We start from the raw sequence: 25,312 nt of genomic DNA, 5'->3' as shown, positions 1-25,312 counted from the left end.
TCTTGTCTAAAATTGGGATAAATTAGAGTTACTTTCCTGAGGAAAATTGAAATGACCAGGAAGAGGTATTACTATCACATAGGAATATATGCAGATATTAAATTGGAAGTACTAACCTAATTGCGCATAATTTAGCTATAGGAGATGTCGTTACGATTAAGCAACATCCTTACAGGGATAATTCTCTAAAGTTGGCACAGGTTCAGAAGGCAATTGAATGCATGCTCTAAAATGACATAATCAGCATGCGTTACAGTGACTGGAAATCCCCATAGACATGTTGCTAAAGCCAAATGGTACCCAACGATTATGTGTGGACTATCATAATGTCAATGTAGTTAAAAACATTGATATATACACAATTCCATGGTTAGAAAACTGTGTTGAAAATGAGGGACAAGCAATTTACATTTGGTATGAAAAACGTTCTGGACACATTTCAATAAATTGCCAGATTATCCAACATGTGCTGTACATTGATGACCTGGTGAATTTTAGTGACTCACGGAAGGAAAACTTACAGCATATATCAGACTTGTTCGACCGACTTCGGAAGGCAGGCTTGGTGGTAAACATCGCGAAAAGTGAATTTGCCAAAGCAAAAGTCATCTTCCTTGGGCGTGCTATTAGACATAGATAAAGAGAGCCATGAGATGTAAACATTCAGGTAATTTGGGAATTTCCCACACCGTCGACAAAAGGAGCAGTTCCTGGGACTGAATGGATTTTATCGAATGTTTGTGACTCATTTTCGCAGTGTGACTGCTCCACTCATTGAATTGTTATAGAAAGGCAAGTTGTTTCAGTGGGCAGCGGACTGTCAGAAAGCATTTGACGGCATTTGAAATATGTGGTAACCACTGCCCAAGATCAGAAACACCTGATTATGCAAAACCATTCAAGGTGACTTTAAATGCGAATGATGTGGGTATTGGTGCTGGGCTCTTGCAGGAAGATGATGACAAGACAGAAAGACCTATTGGCTATTTGTCCAAGAAGTTGAATGTTCATTGGCAGAAATATTCAATAGTTGAGAAAGAGACTGTAAACTTTGTGCTGACAATACAATATTTCAGTGTTTATATTACCAGCAACGTATCTGAGAATTCTTTTGGATAAATTTAAGGATAAAAATGCTGAACTGTTAAGCTGGAGCCTGTTGTTCAAGCCATTCAATTAGAAAACTGTGCACGGGGCAGGTCTTCAAAATATGATTGCCAATGAATTGTTGAGACTTGAGTATCAAATGGAGGCACTCAATAATGGGAGTATCACACGCTGAATCCGGATGTAGTTGTGCACATTTGCATGTTTATGGTAAATAAATGTACATGAGCATTTTAAAGTACAAACCACTATTTTGGGAGTTTTGAAAACCGAAGCCATCTTTGGATATTCATGATTCAATTATATGTCTGTGGAGCTGTCACACAAGGTTATGTTGTCTTTGAATTGTTTTCGGAGAGGTTCTACATGATCCAAGGTTCCAACATGTCTCAATTTTGAATGCTTCATTGGGGTCTTTTGTTTATTTACCTAACAGATAATGCTTCAGAAAGAAGGTTTTCAAGTCTTTAAAGAAAACTGGTGTAGTCAAAGGGTCTCCGGCTGCATGGGTCACTTCAGTTCGAGGGTTAGTTGAGTCAGGCTCACTTGAAACTGGACATTCTCCTCCTCCTTCAGCCCTCTGACTTCGTAAGCTTCATTTTTGTGTAAGTTTTACTCTTTGTGCTCAGGGGTTTGTTTATTGGGATTGTTGTAAGTAATTTGGATCAGCATCATTAATTGGAGATTGCCTGTCTATTTTGGATAGGATGAATTATTCACTATAGTATTTTCAGTTCGTTGTGTTTCATTCCCTATTTTTGTAAACAAATTCTGTTTATTTAAAAGTCGGCAGTCGAACCAGCTAATATCCACTATACACTTAACTTCAACAAATGGCAACATTATGGTCTGGGCAACGTGCTTAGGAATATTTTGAGGGGTCGGGCCTGGTCCATAACAATGTACAATAACCTTGATAATTAACAGTCATGATTTAATGAGTCAGTGACAGAATGAATATGATAATGGCTATGAGACAGAAAGGGCTGCGGCCAGTGACTGAGGAGACCTGAGGGGAGTACAGTAATATTTCCCAGTCACGAGTATTCAGCCATCACTGAATATGACAAATGGGATGAAATGCAATGCAGAGCAAGATAACAGATGACCTTTGTTACATGGAATGCTGAACAACAATGTGAATAGAACAGGACAATTTTAAACGTGATGTGCAGAATTATATCTTATATACAGACTGTTCAATGTTTGAGAGAAGATTTGTAGCTCGGGTGCTCGTTGTTGTGTTTCTGTTCGCTGAGCTGGGAATTTGTGTTGCAGATGTTTCGTCCCTGCCTTGCTTGGGAGCTTCCTGTGAAGCGCTTCTGTGATGCTTCCTCCGGCATTTATAGTGGAAAAAAAACACAATAAATGCCAGAGGAAAGATCACAGAAGCGCTTCACAGGAGGCTCCCAAGCACTGATGATGTCAACTAGACAGGGGACGAAACATCTGCAACACAAATTCCCAGCTCGGTGAACAGAACCACAACTGTTTAATCACAGGTTATACAGGTTGTTAAGATTGTTTATATCGGAACGGGATATTCAGAAATAAAAACAGACACAGATAACAAAATGTGTTGGGTCGCAGTGAGTTACAGCAGAGTAAGAGTAAGGATACAGCTCATACCGAGCGGGTACAGAGATGATGGGCTGCATGGCAACCATCTTTGCTGAAATTATTCAGAGAAATGTATTGAAAATGTTCAGAGACTGAGGAGACATGTTTAGACATAAAACGCACAGACAATGTCATAATTAACAAACTATTCCTATTGTTACATCAAGTGTAGCTGTCTCTAAAAGGCCTTTTACATCAAAATCACTGATGAGATCCGCGCATTTATTTTCAGAGCTTAAAGAAGAAACAGACTACAGTGTAATACATGTGTCACTGGCACAAGTACAGCTAATTGGAACAGGAATGGAGCATAATGTCCAAATATAACTGGGGTCAACATCCAGACCAATCAAGAAAAAGCAAAATATAAGAGATAGTGGAAATCTGAAATACAAATGCAAAATGATGGAGAAATGCAACAGATGACGCAGGATCTGGGCAGAGATACAGAGTTAACGTATCAAGTCTTGATGAACCTTTTCTGAACAAGTTATGTTGGACTCAAAAAGAGTTAATGTCATTTTTCTCTGCTCCGATACTGCCTGAACTGCTGGGTGTCTCTCCAGCACTTTCAATTGTTGCAATGGCGGGAGATAGAGAGTAATGGTGGGCAGTTGCTTTTTGGACTGGATGCTTGTGCCCAGCAGTGTTTCATAGAGGTTGGTTATGGGTTTTCATTGTTTGTCACTTATGTAAATGACTTACGTGAAACTATCAAAGGCAGGGATTGTAAGTTTGTGGAGACACCAAAACTGGTGGCATAGTGGACAGTGAAGAAGGGCTTCTACGAATACAAAAGGATCTTAATGAAATGGGTCAGTAGACTGACAAAAATCAGATAGAGTTCAGTGTGAGGTGCAGGCAATAGTGTGTGTTTACTGCTGTCTGATGCACCAGGAATGGGATGATTTTAATACCAATCTCCTGGTATCAAAACATCGATATCCTTCATGGTCTTTGAGAGGCCTTACTCTCTTGCTGTTAATGTAGTTTCACAATGTCTTTGGATTATCCTTAACGTTATCTGCCCATGCTCTGTCATATCTCCTTCTTGCTTTCCTGATTTCTCTCGAAATAATGCCCCACACTCTTTATATTGACTACGAGATTAATTGAATAAAGTTGACCAGATCTAAAGTAAGCTTTTCTTTGATTCTTGAATAAAAGCTCAATAACTGTACTTGACCATTGCTCCTTAATCTTACCAGCATTACCCTTCACTCCAACAGGAACTTAATGCCTCTCAACTCCCGTCGTCACACTGTTGAACGCCTCCCACTTGTCAGACATCGTTTTACCTGCTAACAGTCTACTCCAACCAAACTTGATAAGTCCTTGTCCCATGCCATTAACATTCATGGTACTCCAATTAAAAAAAAAGCCTTATTCTTTTCCATAACCATTATGAAACTAATAGAGTTATGATTTCAGTACCCAAAATATTCCCTCATTTACCTCAGTCGCTTGCTCTGCCTCTTCCACAAAAGAAGGCATGGTTTTTTAGATTTTAGATTAGATTAGATTAGATTAGAGTAGATTACAGTGTAGAAACAGGCCCTTCGGCCAAACAAGTCCACACCCGACCCGCCGAAGCGAAACCAACCCATACCCCTACATTTACCCCTTACCTAACACTACAGGCAATTTAGTATGGCCAATTCACCTGACCCTGCACATCTTTTTGGATGGTGGGAGGAAACCGGATCACCCGGAGGAAACACACGCAGACACGGGGAGAACGTGCAAACTCCACACAGTCAGTCGCCTGAGGCGGGAATTGAACCCGGGTCTCTGGCGCTGTGAGGCAGCAGTGCTAACCACTGTGCCACCGTGCCACCCACAACTGTGCCACCGTGCCACCCACGGTGACTGACTGTGTGGAGTTTGCACATTCTCCCCGTGTCTGTGTGGGTTTCCTCCGGGTGCTCCGGTTTCCTCCCACAGTCCAAAGATGTGCAGGTCATGTGAATTGGCCATGCTAAATTGCCCGTAGTGTTAGGTAAGGGGTAAATGTAGGGGTATGGGTGGGTTGCGCTTCGGCGGGTCAGTGTGGACTTGTTGGGCCGAAGGGCCTGTTTCCTCACCGTAAGTAATCTAATCTAATATCATCCTTCTCTGGCCTTATGTCTAAAGTTCTCAATAATATTTTTGTGAAATTATAAGCAGGACAATAAAACTACAAACTGTTCTTGATTTGGACATTATCTTCAGATCTTTACTGTTGCTGTAATGAATACTCTGTAATGTCTCTTACCCAACCACATTGAGAGCACCTTCACCACACAAACTGCAGCTGTACAAGAAAGTCAAACATCACCCTCTCCACAGGCAACAGGGCTTTGGCATTAATCACTGGTATCTGTGGAAGGAGAAACACAGTTGATGTTTCAGGGAGTGCAAAACGGATTACAGGGAATGAAAATGGTGCAGAATTTGATAGTTAGAAATGGAAGGAAAATACACTTGCTTATTGGAAAAAAGAATTCTTGACTGTCAAAGATTTTTCAAAAAAAAAGTTAATAAGCAGCACATGGTCAGGGGCTGGGCGGCAGTGAAAAATTAACTTACAAAAATGTCTGTAAAAGTAATAGTAAAATACTATACAGACCAAAATTACACCCATTGTTCGAGATTGAGGAAGCTAGATATCGACAAAGTGGTCATGAGGGAGCCCAGAGATGAAGCAGAACAGTGTAAGCTGTTATGATCCCACAGTCATAGAGATGTATAGCACCGACACAGACCCTTCGGTCTAACTCATCCATGCCAACCAGGTATCCAAACCTGATCTATTCCCATTTGCCAGGACTTGGCCCATATCCCTGTAAATGCTTCCTAATCATATCATGTGTCTATTTAGATGTCTTTAACATGTTTTAATTGTACTAGTCTCCACCACTTCCTCTGGCAGCTCATTCCACTCACTGCATGAAAGAGTTGTCCTTTAGGCCCCTTTGAAATTTTATCCATTCACCCTAAAGCAATGCCCTCCACATCTGGACACCACCACTCCAGGGAAAACACCTTGTTCATTTACTCTATTCATGCCCCTCATGATTGTATAAATCTCCATAACATCACCACTCAGCCTATGGCACTCCAGGGAAAACAGCCCCAGCCTTTTATGCCTTACCCTACAGCTCAAATCCTCCAACCCTAACAACATCCTTGTAAGTCTTTTTTGAAACCTTTCAAGTTGCACAGCACCCTTTTGATAGGAGGCAGGCCAGAATTGCACACACTATTCCAAAAGTGGCCTTACAAATGTCCTGTACAGTAACATGACCTCCCACATCCTATACTCAATGCTCGAACCAATAAAGGAAAATATACTGAACACCTTCTTCATCATCCTATCTGCCTGCAACTTGACTTGCAAGGACTATGAACCTGCAGTCCAAGGTCTCTTTGTTCTGCAAACGTCTCCAGGGCCTTGCCATTCAGTGTACAAGTCCTGCCCTGATTTCCTTTTCCAAAATGCAGCACTTCACATTTATCTAAATTAAACCCCATCTGATCAATATCTTATTGTAATCTGAGGTAACCTTCTTCATTATCCACAATAGGGCGGCACGGTGGCACAGTGGTTAGCACTGCTGCCTCACAGCGCCAGAGACCTGGGTTCAATTCCCGCCTCAGGCGACTGACTGTGTGGAGTTTGCACGTTCTCCCCGTGTCTGCGTGGGTTTCCTCCGGGTGCTCCGGTTTCCTCCCACAGTCCAAAGATGTGCAGGTCAGGTGAATTGGCCATACTAAATTGCCCGTAGAGTTAGGTAAGGGGTAAATGTAGGGGTATGGGTGGGTTTCGCTTCGGCGGGTCGGTGTGGACTTGTTGGGCCGAAGGGCCTGTTTCCACACTGTAATCTAATCTAATCTAATCTAATCTAAAAAGAAAATACCTCCAATTTTGTATGACCTGCAAACTCATTTACGATACCAAATCATTTAAATGAATGGCGAAACAAATCCAGAAATAAACATCCATTTCTCTGAGTTTGAATGTGCTCTGTGTAAATCCTGCCCAATTACTCTGTACCAGAGACAGGCTGCACATGCGCCTGGCTGCACCTTGCTCCCTACAAAGCTGGTGGCTCCGCACGTGTCCAGTGAATTCTTGCCCCGAATAAAGATGGCGGCGCGCACTCATGCCTGCAGCCACACTGAGGCAATTCCCCGTTTACTGAAAACACGAGACTGGGACGTTCAAATTTGTATTTCCGATGTGCACATTTTGTTTGTAAAACCTCTCCGCTCATACAGAATCGCTCTCACCTCCTGCAGTTCCACAGACAGCCTTGATGATTTTTGCAGGTACCTATTCTCTGCCTGGTTACTCGTTTGTCCTTAGTGTATTTGTACAATCACTTTGGATTCTCCTTAAACCTATTTCCTAAAGCTATCTCATGTCCCCTTTTCGCCCTCCTGGTTTACCTCGAGTATACTCCTACTGCCACTACACTCCTCCAGGGATTCACACAAACACAGCTCTCTGTACCTGCCATTTGCCTCCTTCATTTTCTTGACCAGGCCCACAATTTCTTTCGTCAGGCAGCATTATTTACACCTACCAGCCTTGGCCTTAACAGGAACATACTGCCTACATACTCTCATTGTCGCAGACCTATGGAGGCAATGGCAGATGAGGATACAGAAGCAATCATTCTCAGTAAAGAGGTAATGTTGGGAAAGATAACACCCTAAAGGTAGATGGGTCTCCTGGCCCTGATGGAATGCATTCCAGAGACTAAAAGAGATGGTTGGGGCGGGGGGGGGGGGGGGAGAGGGAGAAGAGAGTGGGGGGGGGGGGGGAAATAACAAATAGACCTCGTGATAATCCACTAAAATTTGTTGGATTCTGGGATGGTTTTGACAGACTGGAAGCTGCAAATGTGGTGCCGCTATTTTTCAAAAAGGACCCGTAAGCTTAACTTCTGTAGTGGAGAAAATGCTTGAACCTCTCAAGGAAGTAGTGGTGAGATATCTGGGTAGAAATTGTCTCATTGAGCAGACAAAGCATGGATTCATGAAAGGCAGGTCACATTTAACGCATTTACTGGAATTATTTGAGGATACGAGTGCGTTGGACAAGGCGGACTCGGTGGATGTGGTGTACCTGGATTTCCAGAAGGCATTCGATAAGTTGCCACATAAAAGGCTGCTGAATAAGGTAAAGATGCATGGCATTATGGGTAATTATCATTGATACAGGATCGGTTAGCCAACAAAAAATAAAGAATGGGGATAAATGGGTGTTTGGATTAGTGTTGGCACTACAACTGTTTGCAATTTACACAAATGTTTTGGAGTTGAGGACCAAGTGTACGGTGTCAGAGTTCACATTTGATACAAAGATGAGGTAGAGCAATGTGTGCAGAGGCTACTGTAAGTCTGCACAGGGATACTGATCAGTTACGTGAGTGGGTAAGGATCTGGCAGATGGAGTTCAATGTTGGGACATGTGAGGTCATCCATTTTGGTCGGACTAACAGCAAACTGGATGATGAAATGGTGAAAACATGCACCATGCTGCTGTACAGAGGGAGCTGGGTGTCCTTGTGCATGAATCACAGGAAGTTGGTTTGCAGGTGCAGCAGGTAATTAAGGCAGTGAAGGGAATATTGTCCTTCATTGCTAGAGGGATGGTTATGCTGCAGCAGTACAGGGTGCTGGTGAGGCCACACCTGGAGTACTGTGTACAGGTTTGGTCTCCTTACTTCAGGAAGGATGTACTGGCACTGGAGGGAGTACAGAGGAGGGTCACTAGTTTGAGTCAGGAGTTGAGAGTTGGTGTATGTGGAGAGATTGAGGTTGGATAGGAAACAATAAAATTATGAAGGGAGTAGATAAGACAAAAGCAGAGAGGTTATTTCCACTGGGGGCGGGTCAAACTACAGAGCATTACCTCAAAATAAAGGGGAGCAGATTTAGGACTGAGTTCAGGAGGAGGTTCTTCAGCTAAAGGGTTGTGAGTCTGTGGAATTCCCTGCCGAGTGCAGCATTTGACGTTATCAACTTGAATGCCTTTAAGGCAAAAGGTAGATTTGTGAACAGGAAAAGAATTCAGGGTTATGGTGAGAGATCAGGAAAGTGGAGCGGAGGCCATGAAAAGATCAGCCCTGACCTTATTGAATGGTAGAGTAGGCTTGAGGGGCCAGATGAAAGTTCTTGCCTTGTGCCATCAAAATTGGCCTTTGTCCAATTCAGAACCTTAACTTTTAGATCTGGTATATTATTTTCTGTAACTATTTTAAAACTAGTAGAATTATCAGAGACTCCCAACAGTGTGGAAACAGGTCATTCAGCCCATCACACTGATACTGACCTGAAGAGCTTCCTAAACTCCCCCTGTAACATTGCATTTCCCAGGGCTAGCCAACCTGCACATCCCTGAACACTGTGGGCAATTCAACCTGGACAATCCACCCAACCTGCACATCTTTGGACTGTGGGAGAAAACCAGAGCACCCGGACGAAATCCATGCAGAAAACCCCAATAAGGTGATCATCCCTTTCTTATTTCCCAGTTCCACCTAAATAACTTCACTGGGCATACTCCCAGGAATATCCTCCCTAAGCAAAAACATAATGCTATCCCGAATCAAAAATGCCACACCCCCTCCTCTCTTGACCCCCTTTCAATTCTTCCTATACATCTATACCCTGGAACATTAAGCTGCCAGTCCTATCCATCCCTGAGTGATGTCTCTGTAATTGCTATAATATCCCAGTGCCATGTTCAAGACCATACCCTGAGCTCATCTGCCTTCCCTGTCAGGCCTCTTGCATTGAAGTAAATGCAGTGCAACTGCTCAGTCCGACTTCATTCTGTGCCTTGCCCTTGCCTGCCTTGACTATTTGACTTCTGAACTGTACCAGCCTCAGACATATCTCTTTCCTCACTATCTTCTTGGGTTTACACCCACTCCCTCACTGGTTTAATGCCTCCCGAGTATCACCAGCAAGTCTCCCTGCCTAGATATTAGACACCTTCCAATTCAGGTACAATCCATCCTTCTTACGCAGGTCAACTCTACTCCAGAGGAGATCACAACGATCCAAAAAACGTGAATCCTTTTCCCCTGCACCAGCTCCTTAGCCACTCATTGAGCACCTCCTCCTCCTCTGTAATATGGACATTTTTCAAGATGTCACCATTTATTTCCCCACATTCTATATCTCCCATGTACTTCTTCACAGTAAACACTAATACAAAATACTTGTTTCCTATCTCGCCCATCACCTGCAGCTCCACAGCTGCCTTGCTGATCTTTGAGGGTCTCTATTTTCTCCCTAGTTAGCCTTTTGTTCTTCATGTATTTACAAAAGCCCTTTGGATTATCCTTAACCCTATTCGCCAAAGCTATCTCATGTCCCTTTTTTGCCTCCTGATTTCCCTCTTAATTATACTCCTACTGCCTTTATACTCAAAAATGTTTTGGATTGGAATAAATGCAAAATATAACATCCTAACAAAACAAGCGAGGGTAGGACTTACACTCAATAAAAGTAGGGCCTTGAGTAGTGATATGGGAACAAAGAAACCGAGGGCTTCATGTCTTTGAAGTTTGTGTTACATGTAGACAGGGTGGTTAAGAAGGTGCTTAGCACACTTACCTTCATTGTTCAGACCTTTGAGTACAGGAGTTGGGACGTTATGTTGAGGATGTACAGGACATTGGGGAGGCCTCTTCTGGAATACTCTGTCCAGTTCTGGTTTTGCTGTTATAGGAAGGATATTATTAAATTGGAGCAGGTTCAGAAGAGATTTACCAGCATGTTGCCATGAATGGAGGGATTGTGTTCTAAGGAGAGGCTGGATAGGTTGGGAATTTTTTTCACTGGCGTGCACAAGGTTGAGGGGTGACCTTATTGGAGGTTTACAAAATCAGAAAGAGTGTAGATAAGGTGAATAGCCAGGGGAGAGGGGGATTCAAAACTCGGGTGCATTCATTTTGAGAAGAAATTAGAAAGATTTAAGAAAAGACATGAGGATTTTAAAAAAAAATTTATACGTGTGAAATGAACTTCCAGAGGAAGTGGTAGCTGTGAATACAATTACAATATTTAACAGACATTCAGATAAGTACATAAATAGGAAATATTTGGATAGATGTGGACCAAGCGGAGGCAGGTACAATTAGTTCAGTTTGGAATTATGGTTGGCATGGACTGATTGGACCACAGGGCCTGTTTCCTTGCTGTATAACATTATGACTCTAATCCTCACTAACTCTAAATTCCTCCATCCTCAACTCTCCCGATCACTGTCGCCTCATCCAGCCTCACAACTCTTCCTTATTTATATAATTCCTCACCAGCCACAGAACACTCCCTATCTCATGTCCTCCAGTTTCTCAAATCTTTGCGATATGTGCCTTTCTTTAGTTCCAGCCTTGAGGATGCCCTCATTCACTCTGGTTGGAGGACAAACTGGTACGACCTGGTCCTCCAGTACTGCCCTCTGCCCCCTATTGGCCTGCGCTGACATGGATCATCAGGGCCCATTGTGAGGTGAGTGGTGGGATCCTCCCTCTCTCTGCCCTGGGATGAGCTACAATATTCACAGTCAATGGGGCAGTATCACAGAGCACAGGGTCTGGGGCTATTCAGCCCATTTGGGATGTACACTCTCCCTCTGGAGATGCTGCAAATCTGTCCCAATACCCTTCCCATTTGCCCATAGCCCCCCCAAATCTTCCCTTAAAAAGTAAAATTCCAAATCTGTTTATGAATAACTGCTGAGTCTGTGTCCAGCTGCCTTTCAGACTGTTCCAGATACTCAGAACTTACTGAATACAATAATGTTCACATATTCACATTATTTGCCAATTACCTGAAAATAGTTACTAAAATTGTGACATTGTTAACAATTCCACTCTCTCTGCAGATTAAATATCCTAGAAACAAATTTGCACCTGGTCAAAATCACTGCTTAACCTTCTCAGCTCCAAGGGCAATTATCTGTGCTTCTGCTAGCTCTCCACAAAAGAGGAACACATCTTATTTTCATTTATTAGTGTCATTGAGATGTACAGCACAGAAACAGACCTTTGGTCCAATTTGTCCATGCCAACTAGGAATCCTCAACAAATGGAGCCCCATTTGCCAGCTATTGGTCCATATCATTGGAAACTCTTCCTATTCATGTACCCAATCGGATGCCTTTCAAATGTTGTAATTGTATCAGCCTCCACTACTTCACCTGGCAGCTCATTCCACACATACACCACACACAGCTTGAAAACTTTGCCCCTTAGATCCGTTTTTAATCTTTGCCCTCTCAACTTAAGCCCATGTGATCTTATTTTGAACCCACCTAACTGGGGGGAAAAGACCCTGGCTGTTCACCTTATCCATGCCCTTCATGATTTTATAAATCTCCATGAAGTCACCTCTCAGTCTTTGACTCTCCAGGGAAATTAACCCTGGCCTATTCAGCCTCTCCCTGTAGCCCAAATCCTCCAACCCTAGCAAAGTCTTTGTAAATCTTGTCTGAACTCTTTCAAGATTCACAACATCCTTTCCAAAACAGGGAATTTCGAACTTAAAACATAATTCCTGAAATGGCTTAATCAATATCCTGTCCAACCACAATTTGACGTCCCAGCTTCTGTACTCAATGCTTTGACCAATAAATATAAGCATACCAAACACCACCTTCACTAGTCTGCCTACCTGTGACTCTACTTTCAAGGAACAATGAACCTGCACTCCATGGTCTCTATGTTCAGCAACATTCCCAAGGACTTTACCATTAAGTGTACAAGTCCTGCCCTGATTTGCCTTTCCAAAATACAACAGCTCGCATTTATCTAAATTGAACCCAGTCTGCCATTCCTCGCTCCAATGGCCCATCTGGTCAAGATACTGTTGCATTCTGAACTAACCTTCTTCATTGTCCACTACACCTCCAATTTTGGTGTCTTCTGTAAACCCACTGACCATATCTCATATATTCACATCCAAGTCATTTATTTAAGGACCCAATATCCATTCCTGCAGGACAATGCTGCTCACAGGCCTCCAGTCCGCAAAGCAACCCTCCATCACCACCCTCTGCCTCCTACCTTCAAGCCAGTTTTGTATCCAAATGGCTGGTTCTCCCAACATTTCATGTTATCTAACCTTGCTAACCAGTCTGCTTTGTGGAACATCGTTCAGTGTCCATATAGACAACGTCCACAGTCTACCTTCATCAGTCATCTTTGTCACATCTTCAAAAAAACTCAATCAAGTTAGAGAGAGAGAATTTCCCACACACAAAGCCATGTTAACTATCCCTAATGAATCCTCGTCTTTCCAAATACATGTAAATCCTGTCCCTCAGAATTCCTTCCAACAACTTACCTACCACTGACGTTAGGTTGACTGTTCTCTTGTTCCCTGGCCTTTCCTTACCACCTTTTTTAAATAATGGCACCCATCTTCCAGCATCTCACCTGTCACAAACAATTATATAAATACCTCAGGGAGGGGCACTGCCATCACCTTCTTAGCTTTCCACAAATTTCTGCGATACACCTGATCAGGTCCCAGGGATTTATCCACCTTGCTACTGTTTAAGACATCCTCTGTAATATACACACAAGTTATCACTATTTATTTCTCCAAACTCTCTAGAATAGAATAGCACAGTATTTCTCCCACCTCCTGTTGTTCCATAGATGGCCTTGTTGATCTTTAAGAGGTACTATTCTCTGTCTGGTTATTATTTTATCCTTAAGGTATGTGTAGAACCTCATTCGATTCTCCTTAAACTATTTCCTAGAGATAGTTCAAGTCCCCTTTTTGCTCTCCTGATTACCCTCGAGTATATTCCTGTAAAAACGTGATCCTGTACTCCCAATTCCTCCGCCTCTGCCATATCTGTTCCCAGGAGAAGCAATTCCACTCCAGGACATCCCAGAAAGGTTTCCTCTTTCAAGGACCGCATTTCCCTCCCACTTGATCAACAATGCACTCCAACGCATATCCTCCACTTCCTGTACCTCCGCCTTCCCCCCACCCCTCCAACCACAATAAGAATATAATCTCCCAGTCCTCACCTGCCACCCACTAATCTCCATTAACCTCTGCTATGTCCGCTACCTACAGTCAGACCCCACCACCAGGGATATATCTCCCTCCCCAGCCCTTTCTATCTTCCGCAGAGACCATGGGATCTTTGGTACTAATTTGCTGCCCCACGGATACCTCAGTCACTCACCCTGCCAAATGGCCTAGTGAGATTATCACTAGATGGATAATCCAGACACCCAGATAACGTTCTGGGCCCAGGGTCTGGATCCCGTCACGGCAGACAGTGGAATGTGAATTCAATAAAAATTTGGAATTAAGAATCTATTAAAGACCATGAATCATTGTTGATTATTGCGAAAAAAAAACCTCATCAGGTTCGCTAATATCCTTCAGGGAAGGAATCTGCCATCCTTACCTGGTCTGGCCTACATGTGACTCCAGACCCACAGCAATGTGGTTGACTCTTTACTGCCCTTTGGGCCCAGCCAGTGACACCCTCATCCTGTGAATGAATAACAAAGAAAGTCAAGTCTTGTACACAACCATACTGTTCTTACAGAGAAGTCATCTCTTAGTAAATTTGCTTCTCAACTCCCTGCTGACTATTGGGGAAGGGGGGGGTCAATAATACCATCCCAATAAGGAGATCATCCATTTAGATTAGATTAGATTAGATTACATTAGATTACATTACAGTGTGGAAACAGGCCCTTCGGCCCAACAAGTCCACACCGACCCGCCGAAGCGAAACCCACCCATACCCCTACATTTACCCCTTATCTAACACTACGGGCAATTTAGTTTGGCCAATTCACCTGACCCTGCACATCTTTGTGACTGTGGGAGGAAACCGGAGCACCCAGAGGAAACCCACGCAGACACGGGGAGAACGTGCAAACTCCACACAGTCAGTCGCCTGAGGCGGGAATTGAACCCGGGTCTCTGGCGCTGTGAGGCAGCAGTGCTAACCACTGTGCCACCCCTTTCTTATTTCTCAGTTCCACCTGTATAGCCTGCCTGGATGTACTCCCAGGAATACCCTCTTGAAGCCCAGCTGTAATGTTATCCCTAATCAAAAATACCTCTCCCCCTGCTCTGTTGCCCCCTTTCTATCTTTGCTACAGCATCTATACACTGGAACATTAAGCTGCTGGTCCTATCCATCATTAAGTCATGCCTCTGTAATTGCTATAATATCCCAGTGTGATGTTCAAAACCATACCTTGAGCTCCTCTGCCTGACCTATCGGGCCTCCTGCATTGAAATAAATGCAGTGTAACTGCTCATTCTGTGCCTTGCCCTTGTCTGCCTTGACTGTTTGATGTCTGAACTGTACCAGCGTCAGACTTAGCTCTTCCCTCACTCTCTCTCTGGGTTTACCCACATTCCTTCACTGGTTTAATGCCTCCTGAATAGCATTAGCAACTGTTCCCTTCCTGTGCCAATACAATCCATCCTTCTGATGGAGGTCAATTCTACCCTACAAGAGATTCCAATGATCCAATAATGTGAACTCTTCTATTCCTATGTCATTGATACCAATAAACAACAGCCTCCCCTCAAAATGGTTATTCTCCCCTTTAAGAATATTCTGCTCCCTCTCTGAGACATCCTTATACAAAAATTACACATTTGAATAATAAACCTTACACTCATCAGGTCATCATAAAAGGATTACATGACACATTGAAGGTTTGGGGAGACCTTTTGAGAGAATGCGATGATTCAAAGGAGAATTTTTAAGCAGCAAATGGGATTGATCTGGAACACAATACTCTCACACACAATGTGAATATCCAGATCCTGATATACTGAGTAATTCAATCAGAGTTTAGCAGAATATTTACTGAGATTACCATCTGAATGTCCACCTGTAATATCCTGTAATACAAGTTTATAAAATCTGTCACTATCAGTTCAAGTTAGAAACTCACACCATCCCCTCCTCGTGGCCCAGGATGACTGTACATATTACCCTCGAGGACATCAGCAGTCAACTCAGGGGGAAATCTGTGGGTGTCTAGGAGATTCCAACTTGAGATCTCATGTGACTGAACACAGCAGTTCTTTGACACATTGGAGAAAATGATCCAAGTGTCAGTGAGATATGGGGAACAAGAATTACTTTCTTTTCTTTCATTCCGTGCTGTTGCTCTGCCTCATCAATAAGACATGGGTGTGAAAGGCTAATGCCTAACGACGGGCAAGTTGTCTCCACCCTGACCAATGGGTAGGAAGATCCTCTCAATCACTCCAAAGCGTATCCCTAAAAAGATAGCAACTCTGCCTGCTTCCCACTGCCCAGTGCTCCCAGTAAATGTTTGGAAGAATGGGAAGGGGGGATAGCTCCTAGAAAAGGCATAACTGTAAAGGTCTAAGAGGATTATGAAAAGAGAGAGATGCACAGGAGAAGGGGGCAACAAGTTGCCAGATGGGGCGTAACTTGGAAAAGTGGGAAGTTGCTCATTTTGGAAGAGATAATAAAAGAACAAAGTGCTATTTAAATGGTGGACACTGTAGAAAGCTGCACAACAAAGGGACCAGGGGTAATTGTTCAGGAAACACAGAAAGCTACCACACAGTTACAACAGGGAACCAGGAAGGGGAATTGAATGTTTTGTTTCAAAAGTTTTCAGTATTAGAGTTTGGAGTATATACCTGAGAGTAACGTGTGGAAGTGCTGGTGAGACCACCATATCTGCAGTAATGAGTGCAGTTTTGGTCCCTTTAGATAAGGAAATGTGTCACTTTATTGGAGACATTTCAGGGAAGATTCAATGAGATGATCCCTGGTTTGGAGGGATTATCTTTTAAATGAAGGCTGAAAAGGTTGGGACTCTACTCACTGGATTTTGGAGAAAGAGAGGTGATCTCATTGAGACAGATGGGATTCTTAAGGGGTTTGACAGGATAAATACTGAGAGGATGTGTCTGAGGGTAAATACTGAGAGGGGAGTCTGAAACCAGATTCTGAGTCACGGAATCAAGGTTTCTGTTTTGGATTCAAGTTTACGGTGACACAGACGCGGGTAAGGGGTTTCAGTGGCAATGGAGCTGGGGTGAGGTGGAGAAAAGCAACGTTTAAGAGATTGGAATTCCTGGTGTTGTGATTGTGTGGATGTCTGATAAGAAGGTCACCTTGGGGTCAGATAATAACAGCAATATTGTGAAGAGTGTTGTTCTGCCTCAGACAGTTCCCAGGGGGAGGGAGGGGCTCAGCAAAGGTAAAGGTAAGGCAATGGGTTTAACCGTGACAATGTTTCATTGGAGGAAATTGCAGCTAATCGAGTAGTGGGAATGTGATAAGCTGTTTGATAACTGAGTAACAGTGGAGCAATGGAGAGGGATGATGGGGAGGGAGAGCTGGGCATCGTCAGTGTACATGTCAAACCTAACAGTGTTTTTGGATGATATCACCTCCTGGCACGATGTACGTGAGATACAGGAGAGACCAAGGATAGGTCGTTGAGGGACACCAAATGCAAGGAATTCAGAAAGGAAAGGGAGAGTGGAGATGGAGCAGGATTTTCCAACAACGGTGAGGTCAAATATTAGTTTTTCACAGAATGGGAGAGAAGGACATAACCAAAAAAGACCAACAGACAAAACAAGGAACAATATCTATAAATTGGCGAGGGGGGGGGGGAATGAGGCGGCAGCGGAGGAAAGAGAGTTGGAAAGTGAGTTTAGTGAGATTAGGGTAAAGGGTCAAGGTGAGCTCTGATAAGGCTTGACAAGAGACTGGAGAAAGATGTAAGTTTAGGACAAAAACCAGGAACACCATGTGAGGTAGTTTGGCTCAGTGGGCTAGTGGGAGGGAGAGAAGCAGCAGAGGCAGCTGATTGGATTATCTCAGTCTTAGTGACAGAGAAACTCCATTGCTCCTCACTCGTTGTTGGAGGGGAGGATGGAGGAGACAGGATGATGGACAGCGTTTTACAAAGAAACAAAACCAGGGTTAGTGATATTTAAAAAGGGTGAACAAACCTGATGTATTTAGCTTTTATCCAGAATATTTAAAAAAAAGACTGAAGTCCTGGTTCGAATCCCATCTTGGCAGATGGTGGAATCTGAATTCAAGAAAAAAATAACGTATTAGGAATCTTCTGATCTCCATGAAACCATTGTCAATGGCGAAAAAAATCCTGCCAACTTGACAGCGGCCCAGCCAGCTACTCACTGTATTAATCACTGCAAAGTCTCAACAAAGGAATGAAACTGGATGGACCAGTTGGCAACTAACAAGACACCAGAAATTACAACCACAGAATCAGCCCTCTCGATGGTGCAACGTCCTCCTCACTAACATATGGTTTTTGGTGCCAAAATGTGGAGAGCTGTCTCACAGACTAGTCAAGGAACAGCCTGACATAGTCATACTCACAGAATCATCCCTTACAGACAATGACCAGACACTACCATCACCATCCCTAGATATCGAGAGTGTGGTGCTGGAAAAGCACAAAATCAGGCAGTATCCGAGGAGCAGGAGAATCGATGTTTCGAGCCTAAGCCCTTCATCAGCCTGACCTGCTGTGCTTTTCCAGCACCAGACTCTGATCTCCAGCATCTGCAGTCTTCACTTTCTCCTGAAATCTCTGGATATGTCCTGTCCCACCGGCAGGACAGACCAGGCAGAGGTGGTGGCACAGTGGTGTACAGACAGGGAGGATTTGCCCTGGGAGTACACAGCATTGGCTCCGGAGACCAGGAAGTCTCATGGCTCCTGCTGATTACCACGTCCCATCCTCCCTTGGCTGATGAATCACTTCTCCTTCACGTTCAACAACATTTGGAGGAAGCACTGAGGCAATAAAATGGTGTCAAACATACTCTGGGTACAGGATTTCAATGTCCACAATCGAGACTAACTCTGCAACAGAATTACTGACTGAGCTGGCCAGATCCTAAAAGGATATAGCTGCTCAACTGAGTCTGCAGCGGGTGGTGAGGGAACCAACAAGAGTGTAAAAACATACTTGATCTCATTGTTATGAATTGACCAGCTGCAGATACATCTGGCCATGACAGTATCAGTATGAGCGACCATCAAACATTCCTTTTGGAGACAAAGTTGAGAAAAGTTAAAGTTGAGAAAAACCTCCATTATCACCATTCTAAATGGGACAGACTTCGAAGAGATGTAGGATCTCAAACTGGGTATCTCTGAGGCACTGTGGGACATCAACAGCAACAGAACTGTACTCCAGCACAATCTGTAATCTCATGGGTTTGTACATCCCGCACTCACCCATCACAATGGACAGTAAAGGAGGGCATGCCATGAGCAGCACCAGGCAGACTTAAAAATGAAGTGCCAACCTGGTGAAGCTATCAAACAGAACTACCTGCATCAAACAGCATCAGCAGCAAGCAACAGAGCTAAGTGATCCTACATCCAATGGAACAGATCGGAGCTCTGCAGTTCTGCCACACCCGGTTTTGAACGGTGATGGACAATGAAACAACTCACCGGAGGAAGCATCACAGATAACCCCACCCTTACAGATGGAGGGGCCTCACACACCCATGCACCAGACAAGATGACAGCATTTGCAGCAATCTTCAGCCAGAAGTGCAAAGTGGGATGATCCATCTCAGCCTTCTCCAGTGGTCTCTAACATCACAGAAGCGAGTTTTAAGCCAGTTCAGTTGAGTTTGAATAACATCAAGAAATGGTTAAGTAGTGCAAAGGCTACGGGCCCTGCCAATATTCTGGCAATAAAACTGATGGCTTGTGCTCCAGAACTTGCCACCCACCAAGCCACGTACTGCTCCAGCACTGGCATCTACCGACAATGTGGAACATTGCCCAGGGATGTTCAACACAAAAACACAGGGCAATCCAACCCAAGCAATTTCCATCTATCAGTCCACACTCGATCAGCAGTAAAGTGATGGAAGATGTCATCAAAAGGGCTACCAAGCAGCAGCTGCTCAGCAACAGTCAGCTGAGTGACACTCATTTTAGGCACCACCAGGGCAACTCAGTTCCCGATTGTGTTACCGCCCTGATTCACAATCTGGCAACCAGCTGAATCCCAGAGGTGAGGTGAGTGTGATAACTCAGTCCCACTCCAAGACCACTATTTCTAGCTGATTCCACTCTAGTCTCAGCTCATATACTTTCATCCACCTTGTGTTATCTCCAGACTTCATTTTCCAAACACACTCAGGGCTAGCTTCGCACATTCAACCTCCCTGTAATCTCAAGAAAGTCTGAATCTCTGCTTGTTGATTCATCAAAAGGCTCCTAATTATAATCAACAGCATACAGCCATAGGGATGTCAGCAAGGAAAGAAACCCTCGGTCCAACCCGTCCATGCCGACCAGATACCCCAACCCAATCTAGTCTCACCTGCCAGCACCTGGCCAATATCCCTCAATTTAAAATTCTCACACTTGATTTAATTCCTGGTTGTGATAATCCCTAGCTCCCTGCACCACACACACTTTGAGACCTCGACAATCCATTTTCTTCAAGACTCCCAACCATTTATTAATTCATTACTTCACCTTTGTGGCTGTTTCTCCAGTTGCTGAAGCAGCATGGTCTGAAATTCGCAGCCAAAACCTCACAGGTCTGCTTTCCACCTTTAAGACATCCCTCAAAACCTGCTTTTTGGCAATGCTTTTGGTCACCTGACCTAATATCTCCATCTCTGGCCTTATGTCTAAAGTTCTCAATAGTATTTTTGTGAAATTATAAGCAGGACAATAAAACTACAAACTGTTCTTGATTTGGACATTATCTTCAGATCTTTACTGTTGCTGTAATGAATACTCTGTAATGTCTCTTACCCAACCACATTGAGAGCACCTTCACCACACAAACTGCAGCTGTACAAGAAAGTCAAACATCGCCCTCTCCCCGGGCAACAGGGCTTTGGCATTAATCACTGGTATCTGTGGAAGGAGAAACACAGTTGATGTTTCAGGGAGTGCAAAATGGATTAGAGGGAATGAAAATGGTGCAGAATTTGAGAGTCAGAAATGGAAGGAAAATACCACTTTGTCAAGATCTAGCTTCCTCAGTCTCGAACCATGGGTGTATTTTTGGTCTGTTTATTACTGTATTATTACTTTTATAGACCCTTTGTAAATGAATTTTTCGCTGCCCGAAACGTCGATTCTCCTGTTCCTTGGATGCTGCCTGACCTGCTGCGCTTTTTCAGCAACACATTTTCAGCTCTGATCTCCAGCATCTGCAGTCCTCACTTTCTCCTCTAATTTTGAAATGGAATATTATTTTGAGTTAAATCTTGTTTTTAACTGAGACGTGCTGTGTAACTCAAGTGTGGAAACTATGCTCATGTTTACCTTTCACTTTTGGAGATTATTTACAAAACAGATCGGAAAAATACTAAAGTTCAATATAGAAAGCACAGTGCTGGAGAACCGCAGGTCCAGCAGCATCTCTGAGGGAAATAAAACATTGTAAGCTCCAAGTCTCATGACCATTTGTCCGTTCAGACGAAGAGTCACTGAAATTGAAATGTAACATTATTTTTCTCTTCACCGATGCCCTCAGAACTGCTGAGTTTCTCCAGCACTTTGTTTCTGGGGTTCAGATCTCCAGCACCTGCAGTTTATTGTTTTGTTATCAATCCTATGATTTGACTTGGGGAGCGAGAGGGGGCAACTGTGATCAACTAGAATAAAACTCCCCAACCATGAAAAAAAACACATAGTTCTTTACACTTTGCAAAACACGACTGTAAATAAGAAATGCAATTAAGCTAAGTGCAAGATGGCATACCACCTGCCTTGTCTCAAACTTGCTACTCATCTTTGAGGACTAATCTGTCAGAATTGTGTTTGCTCCCTTCCTTTGAGATCACAGTCCACAAATGTCCCAGTTCCAATTCCTGGGCAGGGCCCAGTTACCACATTGCAGTGGGGTGGGGAACTTTGTGTCAGCCTGAAGTTTTTGTTAACAACAACATTGCAGGTTGAAGTTGACGGTTTTGACGAATATTGCGTCATCAAACTTGGAGGAAATCCTTCCGAATGTATTGATTAACTGGACTGAGACTGTTTACATGCAGCCCTGTTAGTAGTGCTGTAATATTCTCAGTTACTAATCACACAACACCAGGTTATAGTCCAACAGGTTTCATTGGAAGCACACTAGCTTTCAGAGCACCGCTCCTTCATCAGGTGATTGTGGAGGGCATAATTCTAAGGCACGGAATTTATAGCAAAAATTTAGTGTGATGTAACTGAAATTATCCATTGAAAAATATCTCAATTGTCTGTTGAGTCTTTCATCTGTTCGAATACCATGATAGTTTCACATCTTTCATGTGTAAATCACAAAACCTTTTTTTAAAAGTTGCATTCCTGACAGTGGCCCATCAAATCACTTATTGTATTAATCACTGCACAGTCTCAACAAAGGAATGAAACTGGATGGACCACATTACATCTGCCAATGCACTGGAAAATACAACAACTCAATCAGCCCTCTTGACCCTGCAACTTCTGTCTCACTGTGGGCCAAAACAGCAGCAGAACTGTACTCCAGCCCAATCTGAAATCTCATGGCCTGGGAAATTCCCCATTCAATAATTAACATCAAGCCAGGGGATCAACCCTAGTTCAATGGAGAGTTCCGCAGGGCATGCCAGGAGCAATACCAGGCAGACCTAAAAATGTGGTGCCAACCTGGTGAAGTTACCCAACCTGCATGCCAAACAGCGCAAGCAACACCAAATAGAACTATGTGATCCAACAACCAATGAATCAGATCGGACTTCTGCAGTTCTGCCACACCTAGTCAGGAATGGTGATGGACAATTAAACAACTCACTGCAGGAAGCATCACAGATATCCCCACCCTTACTGATGGAGGGGTCTCACACATCCATGCAACAGATAAGAGGACAGCATTTGCAGCAATCTACAGCCAGCAGTGCCAAGTGGAGGAGCCTTCTACATTGGTCCATGATATCACAGATGTGAATCAAGTTGGTTGAAAACTTATTTCAAATCAGATCAAGAAATGGAGAAGTAGTGTAAAGGCTGTCGGCTCTACCAACATTGTGGCAATAATACTGATGGCTGTGCGCCAGAAATTGCTGCCCACCAAGACAAGTCCAGCACTGGCACCTACTGACATTGTGGAACATTTCCCAGGGATGTTCAACACAAAAACGCAGGACAGAGCCAACCCAGCCAATTTCCCTCCATCAGCTGACACTCGCTCAGCGGTGAAGTGATGGAAGGTGTCATCAACAGTGCTGTCACGCAGCTGCTCAGCAATAACCTTCTGTGACACCCAGTTTGGGTTCTGCCAGGGCCACTCAGTTCCTGATCTTGTTACAGACTTGATTCACAAACTGACAAACAGCTGAATTCCAGAGCCCAGTCCCACTCCAAGACCACTATTTCGACCTCAGTGATATCACCTGACCTCACCACAGTCTCAGCTCATTTACTGAAACTCTCATTCATTCATTTTGTTAACTCTAGATTTCGTTATCTAAACCCACTCCTGGCCAGCATCCCACAATCACCCTCCCTATAATCTCCAGAATATTGAAAACTCTACCGCCCAAGTGCTCACTTGTACCAGAACTTGCTGATCCATCAAAAGGCTCCCATTTATAAGCAACAATAATTTACTTTCACACCCTTGACTTAATTCCTGGCTGTAATCATTCCTATCTTCCTGCACTACACACCCTTTAATATCTCAATAACTCATTTTAGTTTCGACTCCCAATGATGTGTTTATTTTTTAGTTCAGCTGTGTGACTGTTTCTATAGATTCCAAGGCAACACGGTTTGGAATTCCCACCCTCCAAGATCTGTTTTCTTCCTTTAAGACATTCCTGAAAAAATTGCTTATTTGGCAATGGTTTTGGTCACCGGACATAATATTCTCCAGCTGTGGCCTTATGTCAAAAGTTCTCAATATTTTTGTGAAACTAAAAACATGTTGATTTGTACAGATATCTTCTACTTTTCACGACTGCTGAGTGAATAATCTGTAATGTCTCTTACCCAACCACATTGTGGGACCGCCTTCACCATTCAAACTGCAGATGTACAAGGAAGTCAAACATCACCCTCTCCACAGGCAAAACGGCTTTGACAATGATCACTGGTATCTGTGGAAGGAGAAATACACATGATGTTTCAGGGAGTGCAATATGAATTATAGGGAATGAAAATGGTGCAGAATTTGACTGTCAGAAATGGAAGAAAAATCCACTCACTATTGGAAAAAAGAATTCTTGACTGTCAAAGATATTGTGGAAAAAATAACCTGATAATGGAGCAGAATACGGTCAGGAGTCAGGCAGCAGTGGACAATCCATTTACAAAAAGGTCTGTGAACATGGTAGTAAAATACTAAACATGGCAAAAATACACTCATGTGAGACTGAGGAAGCTAGATAACGAACAAGTGGACATCAAGGAGCCCAGAGGTGAATCAGAGCAGTGTTCACTTTTATGATCCCACAGTCAGAGATGTCTAGCACAAAAACAGACTCTTCAGTCCAGCCCATCTATGCAAACCAGATATTCTAACCTAAACTATTCCCATTTGCCAGCACTTTGACCGACATCCCTCTGAACCCTTCCTATTCAAATGCCTTTTAAATGTTAGTTGCCCTTTAGGCTCCTTTTGAATTTTCCCCTCTCACCCTAAACCTATATCCTCTAGTTCTGGGCTCCACAACCCCAGGGTAAACACCTTGTCTATTTACGCTATCCATGCCCCTCACAATTTTATAAACCTCTTCAACATCACACTCAGCCTATGACACTCCAGGGAAAATGGCCCCAGCCTATTATACCTCACCCTGCAACACAAATCCTCCAACCCTGGCAACATCCCTAAAATGCTCCAGGCAACAATTCTCAAACCTTCCATGTTTCAGTGCCTCTTTCTGATAAGAGGGAGACCAGAATTGCACAAAATATTCCAAAAGTGGCCTAACCAATGTCCTGTACAGCTCCTTTACTCAATGCTCTAACCAACGAAGGGAAGAATCCCAAACAATTTCTTCACTATCCTATCTACCTGTGACTCTACTTTCAAGGAGCTATGAACCTGCATTCCAAGGTCTCTTTGTTCATCAAGACTCTCCAAGACCTTACAATTCAGTGTGAGTCCTGCTCTGATTTGCTTTTCTAAAATGCAGCACCTCACATTTATCTAAATTAAACCCTATCTGCCACTCCGCAGCCCATTGGCCCATCTGTTCAATATCCCATTGTATTCTGAGACAACCTTTATCACTGTCCAAAATACCTCCAATTTTGGTGTCATCTGCAAACTTACGAACCATACTGGCTCTATTCACATCCAAATCATTTAAATGGATGAAGAAACAAATCCAGAAAAAAAAATCAATTTCTCTGGGTTTGAATGTGCTCTGGGTAAATCCTGCCCTATGACTCTCTACCAGGGAGGGCTGCACATACACACCTCTGAACTTTGCCCCCAACAAAGCTGGCGGCCGCGCACGTGTCCAGTGAATCTTTGCCCCGAATAAAGATGGCGGCGATCACACGATGAGGTTATTTTCCAGTTTACTGCAAAAACGGGAC

The 25,312-nt window shown here is 43.5% G+C and overlaps 1 long non-coding RNA gene across 1 annotated transcript; it reads right to left on the bottom strand.

Annotated features, from left to right (window-relative positions):
- Positions 1 to 310: 310 nt before the first annotated feature.
- Positions 311 to 25,312, bottom strand: LOC148138676 (uncharacterized). The gene is made up of 8 exons (XR_015753795.1): positions 25,191 to 25,312; positions 23,756 to 23,862; positions 20,549 to 20,653; positions 17,734 to 17,816; positions 14,162 to 14,248; positions 10,342 to 10,446; positions 4,982 to 5,086; positions 311 to 623 (listed from the first exon to the last, which is right to left on the bottom strand). It is a non-coding gene; the product is annotated as an uncharacterized LOC148138676 (long non-coding RNA).

Source organism: Chiloscyllium plagiosum, unplaced genomic scaffold (genome assembly GCF_037043375.1).
Source record: "Chiloscyllium plagiosum isolate Xiang-an unplaced genomic scaffold, Cpla_swu_hap1 HiC_scaffold_39, whole genome shotgun sequence".
Classification (NCBI taxonomy): domain Eukaryota; kingdom Metazoa; phylum Chordata; class Chondrichthyes; order Orectolobiformes; family Hemiscylliidae; genus Chiloscyllium; species Chiloscyllium plagiosum.
Note: the sequence above shows the minus strand (reverse complement) of the source record. Positions and strands in the feature narration are given on the sequence as shown.